The 7,927-nt window shown below is 37.1% G+C and overlaps 1 long non-coding RNA gene across 1 annotated transcript; it reads left to right on the forward strand.

Annotated features, from left to right (window-relative positions):
- The first annotated feature begins 2,925 nt into the window (after nucleotides 1-2,925).
- LOC100591798 lies at nucleotides 2,926-7,142 on the forward strand. Its single transcript, XR_004030014.1, has 2 exons — nucleotides 2,926-3,006; nucleotides 6,766-7,142. It is a non-coding gene; the product is annotated as an uncharacterized LOC100591798 (long non-coding RNA).
- Nucleotides 7,143-7,927: the final 785 nt, after the last annotated feature.

Here is a 7,927-nt window from a genome sequence, read left to right on the forward strand (position 1 = left end):
CACTACATCTGCAAAGAGTCCTTATGGAGAGTGTGAGAGGATAAATTAATTTTGCAAAGCATTTGCTTAAACGAAATACAAAATAAGTGAGACTTGGGGTAAAGCAAATAAAACATTTCTTGCTTAGGGTCTGATTCTTGTGATTTCTCTCTTATGTTGAAGCATATTATGTCTCCTAATTTTAGAAATGATTACTCATAGGAAGTTCATTCTGACGAAGCAGTTTCCCTGTTTTTCAACCAAAAAAATGGACAACTTCAGGAAGTTTGTCTCATCTCGTCTCGTCTGTCTGGAGGAAAGAGCTGCCCCCAGGATTTTGCCACAGTTGCTATGAACTCATTTTTAACTCTCAGGAGCCCACATAATAATTTAGACCCCAAATGACCTGACAATATCTGATTCCTTATTGCTCTGGCTACATTGTTTTTTTTTTTTATGTAGGGTATGGCACTCATTCCCACTGAACAATAAGAATAAAGTTGCACAGATGTAGAATTATTAGAGTGGTTGTTTCAGTTTCATCAATATCAAGGTGGGCAAACATTCCCCTTTCTTATCTGTAACAGAAACCAGCCAAGGCAATGTGAAGGATTCCAAGAGAGGCAATATAGATGAAACCATTTATTAGATTTATAAGAGCTGAAGGAAAGTGGTAAAGCTATCCATCTTCTATACTTTATTGAGAACAGGACCAATGACTCAGACTATCAGGACAGTATCTCCAAGACAGAATTGAAATCCTAAAGTAAGCGGAGAATAAGTGCATACATTTTAGGAGAAGAGGGATCAAAGGCAGAAGGAAGAAATGCACGTAAGCCTCCAAATACATTGAATACAAATCTGTCTGCAACAGTTATGCAGCTACATAACTTTGTAAATAAAGACTTCATTTCAGAAAGCTTTAAAGATTTTTTCCTTAGTCCTTTCCTCTATTGGAAATCATGGCTCTAAAAGCCAGTGATAGCAGGCAAAATTAGTATTTGGGTCATGTGAGATGCATATGTATATGTGAATAAATAAAACTAAGGGTGATGTAAAGAACAAATAATACCATTTAATTGAGAAATGGCACAAAGCAGCTCCCCTCTTTTGTCACGATGAAATTATCAGCATCAGTCAAATTGGCTGAATAAAATCTTTCCTGTGTTTAAAAATATTCTGAGCACATGCGAGTTTTGAAAGTAGGTAAATCTAAAAACATTTGCTTTAGAACTTTAAAACTTTGATAATTCAAGATTCTAACATGTTCCTCTAAGGGTTTCATGGGTTTTATTTCTTTTAGTTTAGACACCAATTTCAAAATCCCTTTTTTGACCTGCATTTCATCAAACAGAGCTGATTTCAGATCCCACTTTGCTATATTACAAGCTATGTGAAGTTTTATGTATCTTTTATTTAGCTCAATTCTTTTTTCAGTTATAAAATGGAATAATAATCGTCCATAGTGCAAAAATAAAATGATAATGAAGTTAAAGGAGTCAGATCAGTGCTTAATAATGAATGTTGGCTATTATTATTATTATTATTATTATTATTATTATTTAGAAAAGGGGGTGATGGAGGGCAGAGGCTGCAGTGAGCCAAGATTGTGCCATTGCACTCCAGCCTGGGTGACAGAGCAAGACTTCATCTAAGAAAAAAAACAAAAGTGGGTGACAGAGCCCTGGCCCATTCTGGAAGACAGCTATCATAAAGCAAGAAGAGGGCTGTGGGCAAGGAATTCTCTGGGATATCTAGTCAGTGCAGAGAATTGAAGCTAAAATTTTAATTCCATTAAAAATACATTTACTGAGCACCTACTAGGTTCAAGTTGCACACTTCCTTTTTTTTTTTTTTTGAGATGGAGTTTTGCTCTTGTTGCCCAGGCTGGAGTGGAATGGCACGATCTCGGCTCACCGCAACCTCCGCCTCCCGGGTTCAAGCGATTCTCCTGTCTCAGCCTCCCTAGCAGCTGGGATTACAGGCATGTGCCACCGTGCCTGGCTAATTTTGTATTTTTAGTAGAGCCAGGGTTTCTCCATATTGGTCAGGCTGGTCTCAAACTCCTGACCTCAGGTGATCTGCCTGCCTCAGCCTCCCAAAGTGCTGGGATTACAGGCGTGAGCCACCATGCCCGGTCTCAGGTTGCACACTTACTACTCTCCTGTAGACTGTATTCAAGTAATGGAAATAAAATACCTACATAACTTTCTTTGCTCCAAGTCAGAATAATGTAAGTGCCACAAGGAAGGCCACACAAGCACTATGGGAATTTAAAGGAGAGACATGCCATTGCTGGGTTTCAGAAAATGATACCCTAACATGAAGACTCCAGAAGTCTCTCTCTGACCTTCTCCTGACCTCTTGTCTCTCACGCATTATTCTCCCCTGAGGCTAGCCACAGAAACTAGAATTCCTCTTCCTCAAGGCGGTTCATATGGTTCTATGAAACCAGGACCCCTTTTCCCTAAAGAAAGCCATAAAGCTTAAAAATATTACTCTAACTTTCCCCCACCTTTCTGTGGAACAGCTAGCTGTAAAAAAAATTACCCTCATTCCAGAGGAATCCTACTCCATCTCTAGGGGGAAGAAATGCTGCAACAGGGAGATCAAGAAGAATCTAAACAGACAGGCCTTGCTGAGGTTTCCCCACTCAGTCTGTTACTACTAGAGCTTACCCTTTTTATCTCATCACATTTCTACATGGTTGTTCCAGCTTCGTCAAACCTTATATGCTTAGGTTTATATAGTTATATATAACTATATAAACTTAGTTTTATAAAACTTAGTTTTATAGTTATATGATTATAATCAGATAACTTCAACTGTATCTTTGAGTCTTCATTCTGAAGACTCCCATGTCATATAAAACTGTTATTGAACACATCTGTTATGCTTTTCTCTTGTTAACCTGTCTTTGTTATAGGGGTGTCAGCCGTGACCCTTGAAGGAAAGGGATCACCCTCTTTCTGACCCTATACCACCTTCAGCAGGGATGAAGGCAGTCAGAGAAAACTTAGTTAAAAAGTAAGTGAAGACGCTTTATTTAAGGATTAATATAACTTTAAAAGGCAGAAGTCAGAAATGTTCATTTATTTAAGAAATATGTATTGAGTATTTGCCAGATACTCATTTATGTAGTAGAGATTCAGCAGTGAGCAAAGCAAATGAATTGCTTTACTTGCTGGAACCAGGAACATTTGAATAAATGTTCTTTGATTTTTAGAAAAAAATCTAAACTTTATGATAAAAAGTAAGAGTGATCTATTAATAAATATCTTAAAGTCACAATGCCTCACTTACCTCTGTCCAACAAGCATAAAATTGTAATCCATTCCTCAAAATTGGAAAATTAGAGACAAAATTTTATAGATACACATAAAGTGATAAAATCTTAAAAAGTGTACTCTTCATTCTGTTTCCTTGACTCATCTTCATATTCATTAAGTTTTTCTATTTGACATAAAGATAATAATTTTCTCTATATATTTATATCTTTCTCTCCATCTCTTGATATAAATTTCCTCAAGAACAGTGTATCCAAGCTAATTTCTTTCATAAATAAGAGTCTACATTTTATCTTCTAACATGTCCGCTTGGCACATTTCAGATTCTGCCCTTTTATTTCTACTTTGAGTTTACAGCATGGCACTCCTGAACATTCTCTTCACAGTTCTCAAAACAGTTTATGTGAAGGATATGCATACAGTTATAAAATGGGGCCCAATGATGCTGGTGGGTGCTCTATCAATCTCCCTGAAGGAACAAGGAAGAAACCTAATGTTGATGGATCCTGTCACTCTGCCCCTAAAACGCAAAATTATTGAATTAAGGAAAACATAATTATTAGCAAATATGGTGACACAGTGATTTTTAATAGTACTGTATTTTGTTTACTAGAGAGGCACATTTGTCCTTGGTCAGCCTGAAGGCATCAAGTGTCCTAGGCAATATCCATCTTCATTGAGTTTTGAAATCCCAGCAGTATGAACAAACCAGATGGTCCCCCAAAATGAAAATGAATGCATGTAACTGTCATTGAAAACTCAATAGTCCATGTTGCCATATGAGATGAGGAGTTTGCTGCTTGTGCAAGAGGGGTAGTAGTGTGTTTCTGTCCGTGGTCCTGAAAAGCTTGCCTTGACTTCAGATGTGGGAAAGCCGTTACTGAAGACAGTAGTAAATATTAGAAAAGCACATTTAAAAGTAGATTTCTGACTTAGCACTGTTTCTCAGAGACACATGTGCTTTACTAACAGTACTGATTTACTAATAGTCTTTTTAAAAACAATCAGTCTCCCTTTCTCTCTCTCTCTCTCTTTCTCAACCTTGGGTCATAGGAAGAAAATATCAGGGTTTGCAGGGAAGAAAGGAGCATGTATTTATTAAAGGCAGATGGTTGAACTGAAACTAGAGTTTGTCGCTTCCCATTATAAAATTATATTTCAAAGGTTTTACAACTCAACCATAAAAAGATTATACTGTTGGATAAAACTTAGGAAAGAAATGACTCTTTGCGGCTAACTAATTAAGGGAAAGTTCTGTAACCTACAAGTTATACTCATGGAAAATAAAGCAGTACTGAACTGTAAGTGCCTAAGAATCTACCACCCATTGTGTGAATTATAATTTGAAAATCGATAACTAAGTAGTGTATTTAAGACTTCTACCCCCAGAGTTGTACAACGCTAACCAATTAGGTTTTGTATTCAGGGAAAAACATTGATAGTACTGCCAAGAAATGGCTGAGATGTTGAAGTTCATGAGCCAGCTGTCACGCATCTGTTCTACTTTTTACCAATATCATTATGAGGAAGAGGTTTAGTGAGTTGGCAAGAAAATCTAATGCCTGATGCTTTTGAAATCATTAAATAAGATGACATTACTTAATCTTACATCAGGGCCACCTGAGCCCTTTCAGAATAGATACAGGAATTTCTCTAAATAATGACATTTAAAAGTAGGGAGTAGGGCATATCCAGATTCAAGACATCTAATCTTTTACCATAAAGTGATTCATGTATCTCTAGCTTAACAGAAAAATAGGGAAAAAAGAACTCTGAACTCTTTTTCCTGGAGTAGTAAAAAAAAATAAAGCCTAGAATTCTAATGTGAAACATGTTTGAAACTTGCATTTCAGATATCAATAACCATGAATATATTTGTCCTAAAAATTACTGGTATTTAATTGGTAAATTCTTTCAGCTGTGACTATTCAGATAAAAGAAAGCAACATAGAAATGATGACTATATGAGAGTGCTTCAGTAATTCTTGTGAATGAGTTAATTTATTTAATGTTATACCTTCAGCCACTGCACTGCAGCCTGGGTGACAGAGCGAGACCCTATCTAAAACAAACAAAAAAAGTTATACATTGAGCACTTTGAACAATGAATGGCACATAGCAAGCCCTTCTACTACAAATGTGTTTTGTTGTTGCTGATGTTGTTTATTTTTTTGTTGTCATTACAAGAGATGGGGTGAAAAGCTTATCTTCTAGGTAAGGAAACCAATTTATCAGTTAAATATAAGCACCAGTGGTGCTTGGATGATCCTTTTCCTTTTTCTTCCTTCTCTTCATATCCATCCCATTATCTTACCTCAGTATGTGGTTTTTTGTCCTGATAATCTTGGGTTAAATTACTATAGGTGAAATAAAAGCTAATTGTGAAAAGGCACAAAGATCTCCTTGGATGATCTAATAGTGATGAAACTGTTTTTGATGCAAATAATAAAAATATATTAAAAGGATAGTCAGGCTTTTATTCTAGAATCCAAAGGATAAAATAACAGCCTCAGTTTACTCATATAAAAATGGAAACCATAAGGGCTGGGCACAGTGGCTCAAGCCTGTAATCCAAGCACTTTGGGAGGCCTAGGAGGGTGGATCACAAGGTCAGGAGATCGAGACCATCCTGGCTAGCACAGTGAAACCCCGTCTCTACTGAAAATACAAAAAATTAGCCAGGTGTGGTGGCACCACTGGACTCCAGCCTGGGCAACAGAGTGAGACTCTGTCTCAAAAAAAAAAAAAAAAGAATACCCCATCTCTATTCTTGCAAGAATACAAAATAACAATAATAATAATAAATAAAAAAGAGACCATAAGACATCTCATAGAATATAAGGAAGATTAAATTAAATATTTTCAAAGTAATTAGGGCAATGCTTGGCACTGGTGTCTAGGTGTTTTTAAAAAAATTACTTACTTTGAACTTTAGTTCTCACTGGAGTTCCTGTTTTTCTCAGTTGAACCAGAGTGGGCATGGAGATCTTAGAGAGTCTTAAATTGTTCCAGAAGCAGAGAGTAAAGCACTGCTTCAGAAAATTCTGAGGTGATAAAATTAACTCAGTGTTCAAGATCCAGGGAGCTCTCATGCCTGGTGACAGAGTGAAACTCTGTCTCAAAAAAAAAAAAAAAAAAGAAATCATCTTATATTCTTCTGAACATTCTCCAGAACTTGCTTGTGGAGAGAAGAGGATGCAAATCCTATTTATTTTAGTGTTTCAAAAATTCACTTGTATTGCTAAGTTGTTTGAATAGTCAACTGTTGAATCTTTGGCTACCCTTGTATGTAGCGTAAGAAGATAATTGCTCTGATCCCAGGGTGAACCATCTGCTAGTACAAATTGCTCTGCTATCTGCTTCATTGAGACACTTGTGTTCGTTATATTATGTTGAAATGTTCATGAAACGTGGTTTATACTAAGCTGTGTTCCTGGAAAATTTGATTCTATAAATGGGCAGAACACTCTTAATTGCAAAGACTCTTTTCTCTCCTTAGATTTCTAAATTGCTTTGCTGATTTGATCTGGGGCCCTGGAGTGCCAACATCCTGTGATAGTAGCTGATTGTTGATGCCTGGGAGGATACAGCAGTGACGATCCAAATTTACAAGGCTCAACATGGTTTTCAAAACCTCCTTTTAAAAAAGATGTTCCTGAGTTCTGGAATCTGAACAAAACATGTCTGGTTATTACATAATTCTAATGGTCCTTGTGGATGCTACTATTAGAGTTCAGTTAGTGTCTCATCTATCAGTGTAATATTTGTATTGTAACACTAATCATGGCAAAGTATGATTTGATAAATGCTCATTCTCAAATCTTTTATTTTAGTGTGTTCATGTCAGATTAACGACCATGATGACTTGAGATAGAATTTTTTGATTTGTTGCTTTCTTTGTGTCTTCCAATATCACACAGATTTGCAAAGATATCTGTGGCACAAGGGGAGAAAATAATAACTTAACTAGAGGATAGGAGTAAGGCCTTCTATTAACAAGACACTGTTGACATTTCTAGGTAGATTTCAGAATTTTCCAGGCATGCCTGGTAGAAATTTTAGAAATAAAAGCCAGGAAAGAAAGGCAGAAAGACTATGTTGGGACATTAGCAATTTCTTCCTGCCACAATATTTCTTTATTCACTGTAAGTAAATCTAATGCTAATTTATTTATCTGTCTATCCTTTGAATTACAATTTAAAATGTCATAAAACAGGCTGGGCGCGGTGGCTCACGCCTGTAATCCCAGCACTTTGGGAGGCCGAGGCGGGCGGATCACGAGGTCAGGAGATCGAGACCACGGTGAAACCCCGTTTCTACTAAAAATACAAAAAATTAGCCGGGTGTGGTGGCGGGTGCCTGTAGTCCAAGCTACTCGGAGAGGCTGAGGCAGGAGAATGGTGGGAACCCGGGAGGCGGAGCTTGCAGCGAGCCGAGATTGCGCCACTGCACTCCAGCCTGGGTGACAGAGCAAGACTCCATCTCAGAAAAAAAAAAGTCATAAAACACAAAGATTCAGATAAGATGGCTGATTTGCTCAGATTGAACGTCACATTGATTTTCACCATCTGAGGCCCATTGACATAGTATGGATATTAGAGAACCTGGAATCACCAAGATGGGGTTCTCCCACTGTTGTCTTCATGATCCATGATCATTTG

The sequence above is a fragment of the Nomascus leucogenys genome, chromosome 5 (genome assembly GCF_006542625.1).
Source record: "Nomascus leucogenys isolate Asia chromosome 5, Asia_NLE_v1, whole genome shotgun sequence".
Taxonomy (NCBI): Eukaryota; Metazoa; Chordata; class Mammalia; order Primates; family Hylobatidae; genus Nomascus; species Nomascus leucogenys.